The sequence below is a fragment of the Mesoplodon densirostris genome, chromosome 14 (genome assembly GCF_025265405.1).
Source record: "Mesoplodon densirostris isolate mMesDen1 chromosome 14, mMesDen1 primary haplotype, whole genome shotgun sequence".
NCBI lineage: Eukaryota > Metazoa > Chordata > Mammalia > Artiodactyla > Ziphiidae > Mesoplodon > Mesoplodon densirostris.
In genome coordinates this window covers 39,704,406-39,710,894 of record NC_082674.1, presented here as the reverse complement: position 1 = coordinate 39,710,894, position 6,489 = coordinate 39,704,406, and positions in this window count along the sequence as shown.

Here is a 6,489-nt window from a genome sequence, read left to right as displayed (position 1 = left end):
AAATATAGAATTTTATGGTGTTTTGCCTTTTTAACTTGTTGTAAGGGTACCAAGACAATTCAATGGAGAAAAATAATCTCTTCAACAAACGATGCTGAAAAAACTGAAAGCCACATGCAAAAAGATGAAGTTGGAACCCTACCTCACACCATATACAAAAATTAACCCAAAGTGGATCAAAGACCTAAATGTAAGAACTAAGAGTCTAAAACTCTTAGAAGAAAAAATAGATGTAAATCTTTTTTTAATTGAAGTATAGTTGATTTATAATATTATGTTAGTTTCACATGTACAGCAAAGTGATTCAGTTATATATTTTTTTCAGATTATTTTCCATTATAGGTTATTACAAGATATTGAATATTGTTCCCTGTATTACAGTAAATCTTTGCTGCTTACCAATTTTATATATAGTAGTGTATACCTGTTAATCCCATACTCCTAATTTATCCCTCCCCACCTCCCTTTCCCCTTTGGTAACCATAAGTTTGTTTTCTTTGTCTGCAAGTCTATTTCTGTTTCATAGATAACGTCATTTGTATCATTTTTTAGATTCCACATAAAATATTTGTCTTTATAGGTGGTATTATATAATATTTGTCATTCTCTGTCTGACTTACTTCACTTAGTATGATATTCTCTAAGTCCATCCATGTTGCTGCAAATGGCAACATTTTACCCTTTTTTTACGCCTGAGTAATATTCTATTATATATATATGCCACATCTTCTTTATCCATTCCTCTGTTGATGGACCCTTAGGTTGCTTCCATTTCTTGGCTATTGTAAATAGTGCTGCTATGAATATTGGGGTACATGTATCTTTTCAAATTAGAGTTTTTTTCTTTTTCAGATATATGCCTAGAAATGACATTGCTGAATCATGTGGTAGCTCTATTTTTAGTTTTTAAATGAACCTCCATAAACTTCCATAGTGTCTGTACCAATTTATGTTCCCACCAACAGTGTAGAATGGTTCCCTTTTCTCCACACCCTCTCCAGCATTTATTATTTGTAGACATTTTGATGATAACCATTCTGACCAGTGTGAGGTGATACCTCCTTGTGGTTTTGACTTGCATTTCTCTAATAATTAGTGACGTTGAGCATCTTTTCATGTTCCTGTTGTCCAGTTGTATGTCTTCTTTGGAGAAGTGTCTGTTTAGGTCTTCTGCCCATTTTCTGATTGGGTTGTTTGGTTTTTTGATACTGAGTTGTATGAGCTGTTTGTATATTTTGGAAATTAACCCCTTGTCTTTCACATTAATATTTTCTCCCATTCTGTAGGTTGTCTTTTTGTTTTCTTGATAGTTTCCTTTGCTGTGCAAAAACTTTTAAGTTTGATTAGGTCCCATTTGTTTATTTTTGCTTTTATTTCTTTTGCCTTGGGAGACTGATCTAAGAAAACATTGCTACAATTTATGTTAGAGAATGTTTTGCCTATGTTCTCTTCTAGGAGTTTTATGCTGTCATATCTTATATTTAGGTCTTTAAACCATTTTGAGTTTACTTTTGTATATGGTGTAAGGGAGTGTTCTAACTTCACTGATTTACATGAGGCTGTCCAGCTTTCTCAACACCACTTGCTGAGGAGACTGTCTTTTCTCCATTGTATATTCTTGCCACTTTTGTTAAGGATTAATTGACCGTAGGTATATGGGTTTATTTCTTGGCCCTCTAAAATAGACGTTAATCTTCATTACCTTGGATTTGTCACTGATTTCTTTCATATGACATCAAAAGCAAAAACAGCAAGAGAAAAAAAGAGATCAATGGGACATCATCAAAATTTAAAACCTGTGTGCCTTAATAAAGGACATCACCAAGGAAGTAAAAAGACAACTGACAGGATGGAAGAAAATTTTGCAAATCAGGTATGTGATAAGTAAGTTGTATCTAGATACATACTCTTAAAGAAAAACAAACAAAAACAAAACAAAGCAAAACAAACAAAAAGAAATCCTGCAACTCAATAATAAAAAAACAAATAACCTAATTAAAAATGGGTAAAGGATCTGAATAGACATTTCTCCAAAGAATATGTAAAAATGGCCAATAGCACATAAAAAGATGTTTAACATCATTAGTCATTAGGGAAATGCAAATCAAAATCACAGTGAGATACCACTTCCTACCCAGTGGGATGACTACTTAAAAAATGGAGGGCTTCCTTGGTGGCGCAGTGGTTGAGAGTCCGCCTGCCAATGCAGGGGACACGGGTTCTTGCCCCGGTCCGGGAAGATCCCACATGCCGCGGAGCGGCTGGGCCCATGAGCCATGGCCCAAATCAATATGATTTGGTGAGTGCTTGACTCTACTGTACATCCCTTGAGGCAAATATCAGCCTGTTTTACTGACTACTGTGTATCCCAGAACCTTGCACAGTGTACCTGATGTAGTAAGGGCTCAATAATATTAACTGAATGAATGAATGAATGAATGAATGAAAAAGAGAAAGGCAAAGCTGACCCCAGGGGTCTGAGTAGGGTAACTTAACACTGGTCGTACAGACATTTAGGGAATCTGGTTTCAGGAAAAACAATGGGACGGATTTTCCATGGTTGAGTCAGAAAGAATGGTGAGATGTTCAATGCTTTAGGGATTATGGGGGAAGTTGTGCCTACACCACTCTAGGGCATTGTGGCTAGGAGAGTACCAGGAAGAAGTCTGGAGAATGTTTTCACTGTTTGAAGTCTTTATATAACTGTCTACAATATTGGGCTCTGTGAGATATTCAGTTGGGTCATCAGGTCTTGCTGTGTTCTCTGACTGCAGGTGGCAGGTTCACAACTAGGTGGTTTTCTACATCTCCCCCTTTGTAGCTTTTAATTAGGTCAGCTCCCCCAACACCTTCCATCAGCATTCATGAAGGAGTTCATACTCCAGCCATATTCACCCATTCATCCAACAACACCCTAGCTCTTCTCACCTCAAATCCCCTTTTACATCTGTCACAGCCCTCTTCTCCACAACTCCCAACCCCAATAACCACAGTCTGCTCCTATGTTTACTTGGCCCTTGCCCTTTGGGTTCTGCTTCCCTTTCACAAAGAGACAGAGCTTTTGCTGGCTGGACCCTGAGCGTCCTCTCAGAAATGTTTTTGTACTTCCATTCTGCCTCTCTCTGCTCCTGGCCACCCTGAACAGAAGCTTCCAGGCTGGGACCCCACTACACTTGCTTCATTCTCCCCAGAAGGAGGGTCAAAAAAGCATGTAACAGCTTTGAAAAAGAAATGGGACATTTCCATCCTCCTTATAAGAGGAACAAAGACCTGAACTAGTCCTGTGGTCCATTTCCATTTAGGGTGAATCATACCTGGGTGTACTTATAGATCAAATAGAATGTCATCTTTCCTATGGAATCTTAGGAATTGCTTTAAAATTTTTTAATAAATTAAAATCAAAAGGGCCACCCTGGCACCCAGGTACCATATTACATCGGAATTAGCTGTGTGACTGTAAGCAAGTCATTTCACTTTAAATGAGGTTGATTTTGCTAAACGATGAGCACTGTCCCTTCTAAGTCTAACATTCTTTGACCTAGTAAATGTATCCCTTTGTTTCTGATCCCTCTATCCTGAGGTGGAGGAGAGGTTGAGATGGGGTATGTGGGCCCACAAACACTGAGGAGAAACATGGGAGGCAGGTTGTAGTTTCCCTGGTTAATGCTGGGGAGGGAATGCCAGGAGGCCAAGTGGTCCAGCCAGGCTGGAGTGGCTTACCTGAAAAGGTTCTTCATAGCCACAGGCACCTGATGTGAGGCCTAGGAGCCAAAGTCTGCAGATAAATGAAGGTCAGAGGATTTGGGAATGTGACAGCCATGAGTAGTGGAGTCAGTACAAAATGAGAAGTGATGTGAGAAAACTCCAGGTAGATAGGCTTTGCCCTGAATTTCTATTCCCTGTTTCTGTAGGTAGTCAGTTCCACTAAAGGGGGCCAGGACAGAACTCGGCATGCTGAGGTCTAATCCTGGCTGCCTTGGCTGCATCCAAGGATTTATTGAGTACCTACTCTACTCTCTGATTTCCCTTGCCCAACTCCCTTCCCCAGAGAAGCAACATTCTGCTGTTACCAGTTTCCCCAGGGTCAGACTGACGCACCTGGAGACATTTTCCCACTGTCTCAACTAGGTGTTTTTGAATGGAGGAGCTACATTTCCAGTCATCAACGGGAACAATAGGTAATGTTATGTAAAGAAAGGGAGAGGGTAATGTGTGTTTGTGGAACCAAGGAGCTAGGCCCCATTTTGTCAGGAGTGCAAACTTCTGGGTCTTCAGAGAGGTAAGGGTGTCATATGTACAGGATGTCACACTGTACTCTGCCCCTTCCATTCTTTATCTGTGAAGGGAGCTGCTACTTAGGAAGACAAGTCTTTATTATAAGGATTGTTTGCTTATTTCAAACTATTTTTTTCCCTCTTGTCTCTAATTTCTCGTTCTTTTATTTCTAAAATCAACTTTAAAAAAACACTTTTTGAACACTCAGGCTGTTGCCAATTTTTTACTATTATAAACACTACCATGATAAACAGCTTTATACATACATCTTTGTATATTTGTTTAATTATTTCCTGAGGAAAAATTCCTGGAAGTAAAATCGCTGAATCAAAAGAAGTTGAGGGGGGCTTCCCTGATGGCACAGTGGTTGAGAGTCCGCCTGCCGATGCAGGGGACACGGGTTCGTGCCCCGGTCCGGGAAGATCCCACATGCCGTGGAGTGGCTGGGCCCGTGAGCCATGGCCACTGAGCCTGTGCGTCCAGAGCCTGTGCTCCACAATGGGAGAGGCCACAACAGTGAGAGGCCCGTGTACCGCAAAAACAAAAAAGAAGTTGAGGGGCTTCCCTGGTGGCACAGTGGTTGAGAATCTGCCTGCTAATGCAGGGGACACGGGTTCGAGCCCTGGTCTGGGAAGATCCCACATGCTGCGGAGCAACTAGGCCTGTGAGCCACAACTACTAAGCCTGCGCGTCTGGAGCCTGTGCTCTGCAACAAGAGAGACTGCAATAGTGAGAGGCCCACGCACCGCGATGAAGAGTGGCCCCTGCTTGCCACAACTAGAGAAAGCCCTCGCACAGAAACGAAGACCCAACACAGCCCTAAATTAATTAATTAATTAAGGGAAAAAAAGAGTAAATCCTATTTAAAAAAAAAAAAAGAAGTTGATGTTTTGGAGGAATTTAATAAAATTTGCTAAATTACAATCCAGAAATGTAACAATATACATGCCATCAATCATGACAGTACCCTTTCTTCATATGCAACAAACATTTTCAAATCTTTGCTAATCCTGAAAGCTTAAAAATATGTCTCCTGGGCTTCCCTGGTGGCGCAGTGGTTGGGAATCCGCCTGCCGATGCAGGGGACACGGGTTCGTGCCCCGGTCCGGGAGGATCCCACGTGCCGCGGAGCGGCTGGGCCCGTGAGCCATGACAGCTGAGCTTGCGCGTCCAGAGCCCGTGCTCCACGATGGGAGAGGCCACAGCAGTGAGAGGCCCATGTACCGCCAAAAAAAAAAAAAAAAATCTCCTTTTTGAATTAATTTCATTTTTAGTTACGAAAGATTTTTTTACTTATGTTTATTTGCCATTTTAATTTCTTCTTTTTATGAGTTTCCTTTTCCTGTTCTTTGCTTATTTTTCTTTCACAACATTTAGCTTTATCTTATTTATTAGTAAGAGCTCTTTATATATTAAGACTATTAACCCTTTGTTCACCATTGAAAGTATTTTTCCAGTTTGTCCTTTGTCTTTCTTTTCCCCCCCGGTCTCTGATTAATAACATTCTCCCTTATTCCAACCAAGTGATCAAATCTGGCTTGAGAAAAACATAACCCAGAGAATCAAGAGTCTCGTAATGGATCTTCATTACTTGCTGATATATTTCCTTCTGCTACATCGCCAGGATCTCCCACTCTTGCTCCAAAAAATATGAGACCACATCATCAAGTGTCATGATTACCAGAGCAGGCTAGGCCATAGTGCTTTGTGGCCCCACCCAGCCCCAACACAGCAATGCCCAGTGTCCTGGAAGCTTCCCGGCACCTTCCCTACCCTGTGGCCTTCCATTCTGCCAGACCCCTGTCCTTTGTTTCTATCATTGTGGCATTCACGTTGCTTTGTCTTTCTTGATCATAAAATTTTTTTATTTTTGTTTAGACAAATCTGATACTTGCCTTTAGAAGAAAAAATCCTGAAAGAAGCCAGAGGAAAAAATCACCTTAATTATAGGAAACAAAGATAAGAATTACATCAGACTTCTCCTTAAAAACCATGCAAGTGAGAAGAGAATAGAGTGAAATATTTAAAGTGTTGAACCAAAAACAAAAGCCACCAAACTAGAATACTGTATCCAGTGAAATTATCCTTCAAAAGTGAAGGAGAGGGCTTCCCTGGTGGCACAGTGGTTGAGAGTCCGCCTGCCGATGCAGGGGACACAGGTTCGTGCCCCAGTCCGGGAAGATCCCACATGCTGCAGAGTGGCTGGGCCCGTGA